Below are 15,224 nucleotides of genomic sequence, written 5' to 3' on the forward strand. Positions count from 1 at the left end.
TATATAAGTACCTTACATAAATAATAATAATAGATGAGCATCTTAATGAGACACAATGTACAGGGATAGAGAGGGACAATTGTAGACACAATGTACAGGGATAGAGAGGGACAATTGTAGACACAATGTACAGGGATAGAGAGGGACAATTGTAGACACAATGTACAGGGATAGAGAGGGACAATTGTAGACACAATGTACAGGGATAGAGAGGGACAATTGTAGACACAACGTACAGGGATAGAGAGGGACAATTGTAGATACAATGTACAGGGATAGAGAGGGACAATTGTAGACACAATGTACAGGGATAGAGAGGGACAATTGTAGATACAATGTACAGGGACAGAGAGGGACAATTGTAGATACAATGTACAGGGACAGAGAGGGACAATTGTAGATACAATGTACAGGGACAGAGAGGGACAATTGTAGATACAATGTACAGGGACAGAGAGGGACAATTGTAGATACAATGTACAGGGACAGAGAGGGACAATTGTAGATACAATGTACAGGGACAGAGAGGGACAATTGTAGATACAATGTACAGGGACAGAGAGGGACAATTGTAGACACAATGTACAGGGACAGAGAGGGACAATTGTAGACACAATGTACAGGGACAGAGAGGGACAATTGTAGACACAATGTACAGGGATAGAGAGGGACAATTGTAGACAATCTCCCGCACTCACTCAGGTTGAACTGGATGGACCGGTTTCTTTACTCAACCTCACTATGTAGCTATGTATGGTATTCAGGGGGCTGCTGATCATGAAAGAACAGAATCAAATATCTGATACAGTGTTTCTCAAACGTTTTTGTCTTGCGGCGCGCCAAAAAGTTCTAAAAATGTTCACAGCACACCTGAAAAGATTTAACGGTTTCATTTTTGTGGTGAAGAACTGATTTATTTTTACATATACATTTCATTTTAAATTTAATGTGCCTGCTTTCCAGAAAGCAAATCGGATTGAAGCGAGGCTCCAAAGTGTCGCAGTCACGATAAAAATCGATAGTAAAAAAAAAATAATAATATTAATAATAAAAATGCCATAATTCTAACCCCTATTTTGTAGACTTTATAACTTTTGCGCAAACCAACCAATATACGCTTATTGCGATCTTTTATTATCAAAAATATGTAGAAGAATACATATCGGCGATTGAAGTGAGGCTCCAAAGTGTCGCAGTCACGATAAAAATCGCAGATCATCGCCTTTACTAGTAAAAAAAATAATAATAATAATAATAAAAATGCTATAAAACTTCCCCCTAAACCAATCAATATACGCTTATTGCGATTTTTATTACCAAAAATATCTAGAAGAAAACATATCGGCCTAAACTAAGGAAAAAAAATAGCTTTTTTTTAAAAAAAAAAAGTGGGGGAATTTATTATAGAATTCATTAACTGACTATCTGATTATCTGACTGTCTCATCTGAGAATCTCTTCTCTCACCCTACAGGTATGTGCTAACTGAACCATCTCCACCCAAAAACTGAAACACTGCTATCTGCTTTCATGTTTGTCTTTAAAAATGCTGGTATGTTTTCTTTGCTCAACAGTCTGTATCCCTGTCCAAATCACAATGCTTTATTATCTGCCTTGTCTTACCCAAAATTATGGCCCCTCTAACTTTAGTGCCCTCTTTCTAGCCTGTTTCTGAAGTTGGAATTTAGCCCTGTTAACCATCCAAGCTTTATTGCCTCCTGATTGATAATTGAAATCCACCCACACCCCACCCCTATCAGTATAAAGCTAACCTTCACTTTGGGGGAAGCTATTGCTGGGGGTCTTTCACCAAGTGGGGGATTTCAATAAGTGGAAGCACTTCTGACTCTGCACTTCAGAGAATGCACAAAGCAAAGGTACACAAGAAAATACTTTGAACAACGCTGCATAGACACCAGGTGACCTTGTTTAACACTTTAGCACTTTCTCCTCATAACATGCATTCTCTACCACTCCTTCTGACAGCTCTGTCCTCTCTACTAAAATTATCTCAACTCCACCCCACTTCTCCCCCCCACAGCATATATATATCACCCTCACTCCTGTCCTCTCCTTATTACTGCACCCACCAACTCCTGCTAATTCTAAATCCACACACACTAAAAGTCTCCAAGACCCTGGGGCATGTCCCTTCATATAAATCGCACTCTCATATTGCCTCCCTCACCCTCCTGCTTCTCCTGACCTCTGGAGATATATCCCCAAACCCTGGACCTCCATCATTAAACTGTACCCATCACCCTGCACCCTCTGGCAGCAGCCGCAATCAACACAATTTAATTCCGATTTCTATTCTTCCCAAGTCCAGACTCCCTTTCTCTTGTGCCCTTTGGAACTCCCGCTCTGTCTGCAACAAACTCACCTCTCTACATGACATCTTTATCACCAACTCATTTAACCTACTCGCCATCACTGAAACCTGGCTCCACGAATCAGACACTGCATCTTCTGCGGCCCTATCCCATGGTGGGCTTCTTTGGACTCACTCCCCCAGATCCAATGGACATAAGGGAGGAGGTGTTGGAATCCTTCTAGCCCCACATAGCACCTTCCAGGTACTTCAGCCACCTCCCTCTCTGTCGCTCTCCTCTTTCGAAGCACACTGCATTCGTCTCTTCACGCCAATTTCTTTAAGAATAGCCGTGATCTACAGGCCCCCTGGACCAGTATCAACTTTTCTTGATGACTTCTCTGCCTGGCTACCCTACTTTCTTTCTTCTGAAATCCCCACAATCATTCTCGGGGACTTCAACATCCCTATTAATACTAACACCTCTGCTCCTTCCAAACTTCTCAGCCTAACCTCCTCCTTTGACCTGAAACAGTGGATACATGATCCTACTCACTCCGAAGGCAATATCCTTGACCTCGTTTTCTCTCACCTTTGCACTCCATGCAACCTCTCTAACTATCCATTCCCTCTCTCTGATCACCACCTTATTAGTTTCACTCTCTCCCTCTCCTTCACCTCCTCTCCCTCCAACCGCATTAAAGTTACCCACAGAAACCTACGTCATCTCAAGCCTTCTCTTCTCTACTTTGCTATTGACAACCTCTACGACAAAATCTCACCCCTATCCTGCACCAACCTAGCCACTTCTGTCTACAACACTTCACTTCTGGCCTCTCTGGACTCTCTGGCCCCCCTCACCACACACAGAATCAAGCCCCCACCCCTTCAACCTTGGCAAACAGATGTCACTAGAAGTTTGAAAAAACATAGTCGTGCTCATGAGCGCCTGTGGCGCAAGACCAAGTCTCAGAGAGATTTCAACCAATATAAATCTGCCCTCCAAAACTACAATTCTAGCCTCCTCTCTGCCAAGCAGAACTATTTTATCACTCTCATCAGCAACCTATCATCCCGCCCCCGTCAACTCTTCTCTACTTTCAACTCTCTACTTCGTCCTCCACCACCTCCACCCACCAACTCACTCGCTGCCCAGGAGATTGCTAATCACTTCAAACAGAAGATTGATACAATTCGCGCAGAGATTTCTACTGTTCTGACACCCTCCACGCTTTACACATCATGCCCACAGTCACAATCATTACTTCCCTCTTTCAACCCCACCACTATAGACGAAGTTGCTAAACTACTTGGTAATGTCCACCTTACCACCTGCCCTCTGGATCCTGTTCCCTCGCAAATGCTACGTTCACCCTCTGACTCTATGCTACACTCTCTAACTCACATCTTCAATCTCTCACTCTCTTCTGGCATCTTCCCCAACTCTCTAAAACATGCACTTGTCAAACCCATACTTAAAAAACCCTCACTGGACCCATCCAATCCTAACAACCTACGCCCCATCTCCTTGCTCCCCTTTTTATCCAAACTACTCGAACGTCTGGTCTACAACCGACTGAGTGACCACCTCGCTGATAATAGCCTTCTTGATCCCCTTCAGTCTGGATTTCGTCCCCAACACTCCACAGAAACTGCTCTCCTAAAACTAACAAACGATCTACTAACGGCCAAAACCAATCGACATTATTCTGTACTCCTCCTCCTGGATCTCTCTGCTGCCTTTGATACAGTTGACCACCCCCTCCTTCTCAAAAAACTCCACACCTTTGGTCTCTGTGACCGTACTCTACGATGGTTCTCTTCCTACTTATCCAACCGCACCTTTAGCGTTTCTTACAACTCTACTTCCTCCTCTCCTTTTCCTTTCTCTGTTGGGGTCCCCCAAGGTTCTGTCCTTGGACCACTCCTATTTTCAATCTATACCTCCTCCCTGGGTCAACTGATAGCCTCCCATGGCTTCCAATACCACCTCTATGCTGACGACACCCAAATCTATCTCTCTACCCCTCAGCTCACTCCCTCTGTCTCCTCACGTATCACTAATTTACTATCAGAAATATCAGTCTGGATGTCACACCACTTCCTCAAAATCAATCTATCCAAAACCGAACTTATAATTTTTCCTCCCCCATATGCCCCTTCCCCTGATCTCACTGTCAAAATTGATGGCACAACCATAAGCCCATCCCCTCATGCCAAGATTCTAGGTGTAGTCTTGGACTCTGAACTCTCCTTCAAGCAACACATCCAATCACTGTCCAAATCTTGCCGCCTCAACCTCCGCAACATCTCCAAAATACGCCCCTTTCTAACCAATGAGACAACAAAGCTCTTAATTCACTCGCTGGTCATCTCTCGCCTTGACTACTGCAACTCCCTCCTCATTGGCTTACCTCTACATAGTCTATCACCTCTTCAATCCATTATGAATGCTGCTGCCAGACTCATCCACCTTACCAATCGCTCGGTGTCTGCTACCCCTCTCTGTCAATCCCTCCACTGGCTTCCGCTCAGCCAAAGAATTAAATTCAAAATACTAACAATTACATACAAAGCCATCCACAACTCTGCCCCCAGCTACATCACTGGCTTAGTCTCTAAATACCAACCAACTCGTCCTCTTCGTTCCTCTCAAGACCTCCTGCTCTCTAGCTCCCTCATCACCTCCTCCCATACTCGCCTCCAGGACTTTTCCAAAGCCTCCCCAATCCTATGGAATGCCTTACCCCAATCTTTCCGCTTATCTCCTACTTTATTAGCTTTTAGACGATCCCTGAAAACACTTCTCTTCAGAGAAGCCTACCTCACCCACACCTAACTGTATTTTCATTTTCTCCATCAGCTCATCCCCCCACAGTTAAAACCTTTTGTTTCAACTTGACCCTCCCTTCTAGATTGTAAGCTCTAACGAGCAGGGCCCTCTGATTCCCTCCTGTATCGATTTGTATTGTAAGTGTACTGTCTGCCCTCATATTGTAAAGCGCTGCGCAAACTGTTGGCGCTATATAAATCCTGAATAATAATAATAATAATAATTATAGCAAAAAGTACAATATATTTAGTTTTTTGTTTTTTCGAAATTGACGCTCTTTTTTTGTTTATAGCGCAAAAAAATAAAAACCGCAGAGGCGATCAAATACCACCAAAAGAAAGCTCTATCCGTGGGGAAAAAAAAGGACGTGAGTTTTGTTTGGGTGCAGCGTCGCACGACCGTGCAGTTGTCGGTTAAAACGACGCAGCGCCGCAGCGCAAAAAGCACTCTGGTCATTGAGCAGCCAAGTCTTTAGTGAAGTGGTTAAAGAAACATAATAATAAACATTAAAAAAAAGATAACATTGTAATTTCTTCCCGTAATAGATATATAAAGATCAGTCCGGGGATCGGAGGTACGGGGCAACAGCAGCAAGAAAGGTTTTCGTATCATGTTCTCAGCAGTCCAATCACATGCTACAGATCACAATAACAGAAGATGATGCAATTGGCACAATGAGTCAGCTCAGCCGAGGTACCAAGTTTTCCTTCCACCTTCCTCATCCTCCAGGTCTCCTAGTTCCCTGTACAAGGTTATCACTCCCTCTAGTCCCCGGCCATTCTCAGTGCATGTAGGTGGCCCAATTATGTAAATTACAGGACGGCTTACCTGTTCATTTAGGAGAAGGCACAGCAGGATTCAGCAGGTTACCAGAATCTCATATATAGAAGAGGAAGAGGAGGAGGAGGAGGAGACGTAATACGTCATTGTACCCAGTTTCACTTTCATTGTCAATGTGTAACCCGTTCATTTCATCAATCAGATGCACAGGCTGATCCTCACCGTCACCGAGATCCAGTCATCAGTCAGACATGGGTGCACTTAAAGAGGAATTAAACTCACTCTAACCACCTTGCTTTATTTTCCTCCCATTGATATACAGTATCTCACAAAAGTAAGTACACCCCTCACAATTTTTTTTTTTTTTTTTTTTTTTTATATTTTCTTTGCTCTTTTCATGTGACAACACTGAAGAAATGACACTTGTCTACAATGTAAAGTAGTGAGTGTACAGCTTGTATAACAGTGTAAATTTGCCGTCCCCCTCAAAATAACTCAACACACAGCCATTAATGTCAACCACTGGCAACAAAAGTGAGTACACCCCTAAGTGAAAATGTCCAAACTGGGTGCAAAGTGTCAATATTTTGTGTGGCCGCCATTATTTTCCAGCACTGCCTTAACCCTCTTGGGCATGGAGGTCACCAGAGCTTCACAGGTCACCACTGGAGTCCTCTTCCCCTCCCCCATGATGACATCACAGAGCTGGTGGATGTTGGAGACCTTGCACTCCTCCACCTTCCGTTTGAGGATGTCCAACAGATGATCAATAGGGTTTAGGTCTGGAGACATGCTTGGCCAGTCCATCACCTTTACCATCAGCTTCTTTAGCAAGGCAGTGGTGGTCTTGGAGGTGTGTTTGGGGTGGTTATCATGTTGGAATACTGCCCTGCGGCCCAGTCTCTGAAGGGAGGGGATCATGCTCTGCTTCAGTATGTCACAGTACATGTTGGCATTCATGGTTCCCTCTGTAGCTCCCCAATGCCGGCAGCACTCAAACAGCCCCAGACCGTGACACTCCCACCACCATCATGCTTGACTGTAGGCAAGACACACTTGTCTTTGTCCTCCTCACCTGGTTGCCCCCACACACACTTGTCACCATCTGACACCAAATAAGTGTATCTTGGTCTCATCAGACCACAGGACATGAGTAATCCATGTCCTTAGTCTGCTTGTCTTCAGCAAACTGTTTGTGGTCTTTCTTGTGCATCATCTTTAAAAGCGGCTTCCTTCTGGGATGACAGCCATACAGACCAATTTGATGCAGTGTGCTGCATATGGTCTGAGCACTGACAGGCTGACCCCCTCCCCCCCACCCCTACAACCTCTGCAGCAATGCTGGCAGCACTCATACATCTATTTCCCAAAGACAACCTCTGTATATGACGCTGAGCACGTGCACTCATCCTCTTTGGTGGACCATGGCGAAGCCTGTTCTGAGCGGATCCTGTCCTGTTATACCGCTCAGGGCCGTCTTTAATATTGATTGGGCCCTGGGCAAAAATTTTCTTAGGGCCCCCTCCCCCCATGCAATTTCGCTCTCCACCTTCTCTGAGACATACAATAAATAGCAGCTAGACTTAAAATCGGTTTACTGTATCAGATCAGGCAGCGATTGCGATTACTGCTTACTGACTGGTTGCTAGAGGTTACAGCACTCCTTAAAGAGGAAGTAAACCCTGATGGGTTTACTTCCTCTTTCATTCCCTGCAAAGGCAAAGCATAATGGACTACTATGCATCGCATAGTAGCCAATTATGTGTCACTTACCTGACACAGGAGCCAGCGATGTCACCGCTGTCCCCTGTAGTCCGGCGCATCCATCTTTTCGGTAAGGCCTCGCAGCTCCGCCGCTGTCATTTGGCAGAGCCGCGGTGACGTCACTCCCGCACATGCGCACGGGAGCCGACACGCGCGGCAGCGCCGTTGTTGGAAATGCCGCGCTCAGTGCGCCTGCGGTGCCTGTCTTCGGGCAAATATCTCCTAAACCGTATAGGTTTAGGAGATATTTCTTGGACCTACAGGTAAGCCTTAATCTAGGCTTACCTGTAGGTCAAAGTGGTTTTAAAGGATTTACAACCACTTTAAGGCTCACTGATTAGTTGCTAGAGGTTACAGCACATGATTTCAGCTTGTTGATTGGCTGCTAGAGATTACTGTACAGTAATACTGCTCACTGGTTGTTGTAGGTTACAGCACATCATCTCCTCACTGCAGGGGGCATGATATACGTATGAATGCTGCCTTATTTACATATCAATGCCGTTGGCCTCAGCTATTTACATATGCATGTCACTGCTATTTACATATGAATGCTGGTTATTTACATGTAAAGACAGGGTCTGCAGGTGAGTCGTCTGTACACAACAATAGGACTAAAACCTCAAGGGACAAGGGAATGTAAACTGGGATAGTTGGCAAGTATGAGGCAGCTGCTTTGGGCCCCACAACAATGACAGGGCCCAGGGCAGCTGCCCCTTTTGCCCTGCCTTAAAGACGGCCCTGATACCGCTGTATGGTCTTGGCCACCGTGCTGCAGCTCAGTTTCAGGGTCTTGGCAATCTTCTTATAGCCTAGGCCAGTGATGGCGAACCTTGGCACCCCAGATGTTTTGGAACTTCATTTCCTATGATGCTCGACTACACTGCAGAGTGCATAAGCATCAGGGGAAATGTAGTTCCAAAACATCTGGGGTGCCAAGGTTCGCCATCACTGGCCTAGGCCATCTTTATGTAGAGCACCAATTCTTTTTTTCAGATCCTCAGAGAGTTCTTTGCCATGAAGTGCCATGTTGAACTTCCAGTGACCATTATGATAGAGTGAGAGCGATAACACCAAATTTAACACACCTGCTCCCCATTCACACCTGAGACCTTGTAACACTAATGAGTCACATGACACCAGGGAGGAAAAATGGCTAATTGGGCCCTATTTGGACATTTTCCCTTAGGGGTCTACTGACTTTTGTTGCCAGCGGTTTAGACATTAATGGCTGTGTGTTGAGTTATTTTGAGGGGACAGGAAATTTACACTGTTATACAAGCTGTACACTCACTACTTTACATTGTAGACAAGTGTAATTTCTTCAGTGCTGTCACATGAGAAGAAAATATTGCCAAAAAATGTGAGGAGTGTACTTACTTTTGTGAGATCCTGTATATATATATATATATATATATATATTTATAGAGAGAGAGAGAGAAAGAAAGATCTACGGTATTGCACAAAAGTGAGTACACCCCTCCCAGCAGGGGAGCCAATCAGTGGGTCCTGCAGACTCGATGTCCGCCGGCCAACCCACGATCGTTCCCCGCAGTGACAGAATGGGGATTTGCCTGTGTAAACAAGGCAGATCTCCGTTCTGACAAGGGAGATAACACAGATCTTGTGCTTCTGCTAATTAGTATGAAGGCGATGCTTAGGGTATTGCATTAGTCTGTGTGCTGATGGCACTGTGGCCAGATCTACCAATCACAATCTCTTGGTATTTAAAATTAAAGTACAGAATTTCTCATAGAATGGTCTTCTTCATTGTCTGAGATCTAATTCTGGGTTGCATAAAAAAAAAAAAGAGACCTCAACAATAATATTCTGCCTCAGTTATTTGGGTGAGTTGGGTATATCTCCTATACAAAATGTTAAGAAAAAAAATATTAGTCTGTATGATATTCAGGGAGCTGCCAATCATGGAAGAGCAAAATCATTATCTAATAGGAAGGATGTAGCAATATGGAAGTATATGGAAAATAACATAGCAACGCCTCCTCTTCCCACAATAAATATTTAAAGAGCAGTACTGAGGTCAGAGGCGGTAAGCATTAAGTGTATGGGTGTTTCGTCACATATGGCGACCCATCACATTTGGCTACCCTGCTGGACTGCGCACGCGTGACGCCACCATATGCATTCCAACACTGTGGCGATCTGCGCTTACGCAGAATTTTGTGGCCGCACCCCTGAGTCCAGGTTCAAGCCATACCATCCAAGTGGAGTTATGCCACATACACACGATCGGAATTTCAGCCAGCAAAAGGCCGATGAGAGCTTTTCATCATAAAATGCGAGCGTGTGTAGGCCCGCCAGCAAAAATTGTTCTCAAAACTTTCTATCGGAAATTCCGATCGTGTGCATGCAAATCCGATGCGCAAAAACTCACGCATGCTCAGATTCAACTACGAGATGGAAGCTATTGGCTACTTTTTCTAGTCCCGTCGTACGTGTTGTACGTCACCGCGTTCTTGGCGGTCGGAATTTGGTGTGACCGTGTGTATGCAAGACAGCTTGAGCGAAATCCCGTCGGAATTCCGTCGGGAAAACCATCAGAGATTTTTCCGACCAAAGTTCCGATCGTGTGTACACGCCATTAGATTAGAATTATGCAGAGCAAAGCGGGGGCGTGGCCGAAGCCTGGCGAGCGAAGCGTGGCCGTGGCCCGAAGTGTGGCCAGCGAAGCGAGCCCGCGAGGGGCCCTGTGGCAAAGTGGTTTCACAACAGTGTTGGAAAGCATATGGCGTCGTCGCACATGCGCACTCCACCGGGTAGCAAAATGTGATGGGTAGCCGAATGTGGCGTGACATGGGCAAAGCATCAAGAAATGATTTGCACCAATTAGCAGCAGTCCAATATCTTGCTGCAGATCACAATAGCAGATGATGATGCAACTGACGCTATTGGGTTGATTTACTAAAGGCAAATAGACTGTGTGCACTGTGCAAAGTACAGTTGCCCTCTGCAAGCGCAGTTGCTCCAGAGCTTAGTAAATGAGCTAAGGCTTCACTTTGCAAAGAGTACCCAATCACATGCAAGGGAACAAAAAAATTTAAATATTTGCTTGCATATGATTGGATGATGGAAGTCAACAGAGCTTATGCTCCTTTACTAAGCTCCGGAGCAACTGCACTTGGAAGCAAAGTGCATAGTCCTTTTGACTTTAGTAAATCAACCCCAATGAGTCATCTCAGCCAAGGGTACCATGTGCTCCTTCCACCTCCTCCAGGTCCTCCACCTACCTGTACAAGGTTATCACTCCCTCTAGTCCCCGGCCATTCTGGTTGTATCCAGGTGGCCATATTGTTCATCCCAGAAATAAATCACCAGTCTGGTTTTTCTGTTAGATCTTGCAATCTCAGGCCGGCTTACCTGTTCATTCAGCAGAAGGTTTCCGCAGGTCTGTATGCCCGAAAACTGATCCACGGTAGGGGGAGGAGAAGCAATGTCTCCTTACCAAGTTTCACTTTTAGATGTCTTTGTTTAAGGTTTCATTTGATAGCGTTGTCATCTGAGCTTTTACAATGGATATGCACCATAAACCTTTCTCCAGCAATATTTTCTTACAGGGCCAGTTCAACAAGAAGGATGTTTTAGGTATAGTTGGAGCCGGGTGAGCTGAGTCAGCCCCCTGACCTTTTCTGTGCATCAGATACTCCAAGACTGAGATTTCCTCACCATAATCCCCTTGGGAAAAACCGGGTGTCCCCACCCACCTTTGTGTGTTCTAGCTCACAATGTCTACAGAAGTGCCGATGGAAACTTGACAGCGAACCCCTTCAAGGTCTATCATAACTAGAAAAAAAGTATTTTATAAAACAATTGGCTCTAGATGAATACAACATAAAATTTGATTTGCCAAATAGACAGCGGTATAAATTCTTAAGCTGCCATTATGGTAGGCGTATCTTTTATTCCCTTCCCATCTTAGTTTTTTTTTTGTCTTTATTATGCCATTTTTTTTTGTATTTCTTTATAAAGCAGAACTCCATCAAGAAATACCAAGATAAAATGAATGGCCAATAAAATAATAAAAAGAAAAAATTTCTGCGCCAATATTCAACTTTAACACCTTTGCGCCGACTGCCTCCCGGCCCTTTAGGAATTCCAAAACCTCGGGAGGAGGAGGTGGCATTCAGGTCATGTTAGCGCTGTGACCGATGTGTGCTGTCACATGACCAGAAAGCTCCCAATTGCAATTATGCATTGGGAGCTTACCAATCCCTGCTATCTGCAGGGAACACACTCTTGGCATGGTAAGATGTTTTAACAGGGCTGCATATATATGTGGCCGCTCGGCGTCAAGGTCCACCCACCGAGCAGCCACCGTCAAGAGGTTAATTCAGACATTTCCACTGCAGTACTTTTTTCTGCCACAAGATGTCCTCAGTCTGATGGCCAGCATCATAAAACCCACCTCCTCTAAGCCAAGGTCATCCCGGACGCACACCCCCAACCTGTGACCGGACAGAGAAAGGAGAAGCAGCATAGCGATGAGCTCTCTCTCACACTCTGCTTTCTCCACCTATCAATCAGACTATGAACTTATTGCCCGGTGTTAGGCTGTCTCCCAGGGGCCATTTGTTATCTGTTTATTTTCCAAGGACCGTATTACCGGTCTAGACACAGGACTCTGTGTGTGGTAGCCAGGAAGGCAGCTTGGCTTTGTTGCTTGAGTACTCTCCATTATGACTCTCCGGTTTTGGATTATCCCTCATGGCAGTGCTTCGCCCTGTTTTGGAATTATTTGGTTATTATCTGCAGATTTTATTGTTTCCATCTAGATGCATACAGACCATAGGAAGCGACCCCTCCTTTCAGGAATATATCTTTCACGTACCTAGTAGGAGTCTGATATGATGAGGTTGGCCTCCATTATATCTCCAGCCCAAGCCCCACTGAAGGTGGAACAGATGGTGGGCTAGGGCCAGGAGGAACACGAGTGCCTGTAAGTGTTGCTTGCAGAACTTGCAGATGGAGTAGTAGGCTCGGGGGCAGAGGCAGGGCAACAGGCAGTGGCAACAGGCATATAATTATAAAGCGTGACATGTTTGGTATCTATTTACTTGGCGTAACATCATCTTTCACATTATATAAAAAAATTGGGCTAACTTTACTGTTTCATTTTTTTGAATTCATGAAAGTGTCTTTTTTCCAAAAAGTCATGTTTAAAACACCGCTGCACAAATACCGTGTGACATAAAATATTGCAACAATCGCTATTTTATTCTCTAGATTCTCTGCTAAAAATATATATATACATATATATGTATATATATATATATATATATTTTTAGCAGAGAATCTAGAGAATAAAATAGCGATTGTTGCAATATGTGTATATATGTGTGTATATGTGTATATATATATATATATATATATATATATGTTTATATGTATATATATATATATATATATATATATATATATATATATATATATAATATATATATATATATATATATATATATGTGTGTGTGTGTGTGTGTGTGTGTGTGTTTGTATGCATATATATATATATATATATTTGGGGGTTCTAAGTAATTTTCTAGCAAAAAATACATGTTCTGATGCGAACTGAACTGGGGGGTGTTCGGCTCATCCCTACTCACCATCATGGGCAAGACCAAAGAGCTGTCAAAGGACATGAAGGACAAGATTGTAGACCTGCACAAGCCTGGAATTGGCTACAAGACCAGGGGCATTGCTAGGTGGCAAAAGGAGCAGGGGCTTCAGCCCAGAGTCCAAGGCCTGAAACGGGGGGGGGGGGGGGGTGTTGTACGCAACATTTTTTTTGGCTGGGCCTTGACACTGGCAGTAGTGACTTACATACACTAACCTACCTACACTCACCTGCCTGACCTACATACACTGGACATATACATACACTGACCTACATACACTAACGGTAGAGACCTACCTACACTGACTTGCCTGACCTACCTACACTGACTGGCCTACCTACACTGACATTACCATACACTGACCTACCTACACTGACATTAACACACACTGACCTACCTACACTGACATTAACACACACTGACCTACCTACACTGACATTAACACACACTGACCTACCTACACTGACCTACCTACACTGACATTTACATACACTGACCTACCTACACTGACATTAACACACACTGACCTGTCTCAGCCGTGGTGTCACAGCAGCCAGTCCTCAGAGGAGGAGCCAAAGAGGAGAGGAGGAGAGGAGAGAGGCTCGCCCGAGCGGCAAGCGGGGATGTGGCGCGGCAGCCGCTTTGTAATTCCCGCCTTCTGGAGCCAACAGCGCCTATGATGGACATCACATGTCCCGGAATTGGACCAGTGGGACGTCCATCATAGACGTGCAGGCTCCAGAAGGCGGGACCTGCTCTGGCACTCGGCCGCACTCGGCCACACTCGGCAGCGCTTGGGATCAGATTGGTCCCGGCAACTCGCTGTAGAGCTCGGGGCTAACAACAAAGACCCTGCAGAGCTGACACTCTGGGATTTAGGGGGTCACATTTGGGGATTCAGCCCCCCTAGCCACCCCCTCCTGATGCCCCTGGCAAGAAGCTTGGTGAGAAGAACTGAAGACAACTGTTGGAGCAATTATTAGTAAATGCAAGAAATACAAAATAACCATCAATCACCTTCGGTCTGGAGGTTCATGCAAGATTTCACCTCATGGGGTAAGGATGATCATGAGAAAAGTGAGGGATCAGCTCAGAACTACACGGGAGGGGCTTGTGAATGATCTCAAGGCAGTTGGGACCCCAGTCACCAAACAAACCATTGGTAACACAATATGCTGCCATTAATTGAAATCCTGCAGTGCCTGCGAGGTCCCCCTCCTCAACAAGGCACATGTACGGGCCTGTCTGAAATTTTCCAATGAACATCTTTTTCATTCAGAGAAGGATTGGGAGAAACTGCTGTGGTCAGATGAGACGAAAATTTTGCTTTTTGGCATTAACTTGACTCACCGTGTTTGGAGGAAGAAAAATGCTAACTATGACCCTAAAAACACCATTCCTACTGCCAAGCAGGTGGAAACATTATGCCTTGGTGCTGTTTCTCTGATAAAGGTACAGGTCGACTTTGCCACATTGTGAGGCTAATGTATGGGGCCATGTATTGTAAAATCTTGGATGAGAATCTTTTTCCCTCATCCAGAACACTGAAGATTGTTTGTGGATGGGTTTTCCAGCATGACAATGACCCAAAACATACCGCCAAGGCAACAAAGTTGTGGCTCAAGAAGAAGCAACTTAAGGTCATGGAGTGGCCTAGCCAGTCTCCAGACCTTAATCCTATAGAAAATGTATGGAGGGAGCTGCCAAGAGACAGTTAAGAAACCTTAATAATTTTGAGAAGATATGTAAAGAAGAGTGGACCAAAATCCCTCCTGACATGTATGCAAACCTGGTAACCAACTACAAGAAACGTTTTAACTCTGTGCTTGCCAACTTCTCCACCAAGTACTAAGTCATGTTTTGCTTGGGGATCAAATACTTATTTTACTCACTGAACTGCAACTCCA

At 44.8% G+C, this 15,224-nt stretch overlaps 1 protein-coding gene across 1 annotated transcript in view; it reads right to left on the reverse strand.

Annotated features, from left to right (window-relative positions):
- LOC143942702 (NACHT, LRR and PYD domains-containing protein 3-like) overlaps nt 1-6,030 on the reverse strand; it is a 42,876-nt gene extending 36,846 nt beyond the window's left edge. The window contains exon 1 of the mRNA XM_077464082.1: nt 5,972-6,030. The gene's annotated coding sequence lies outside the window, so the exon portion shown is untranslated. The remainder of the gene's footprint in view (nt 1-5,971) is intronic.
- Nucleotides 6,031-15,224: the final 9,194 nt, after the last annotated feature.

This window comes from Lithobates pipiens, unplaced genomic scaffold, assembly GCF_037356315.1.
Source record: "Lithobates pipiens isolate NorthernLeopardFrog02 unplaced genomic scaffold, aLitPip1_a1.2 Scaffold_30, whole genome shotgun sequence".
In the NCBI taxonomy this organism is placed as follows: domain Eukaryota; kingdom Metazoa; phylum Chordata; class Amphibia; order Anura; family Ranidae; genus Lithobates; species Lithobates pipiens.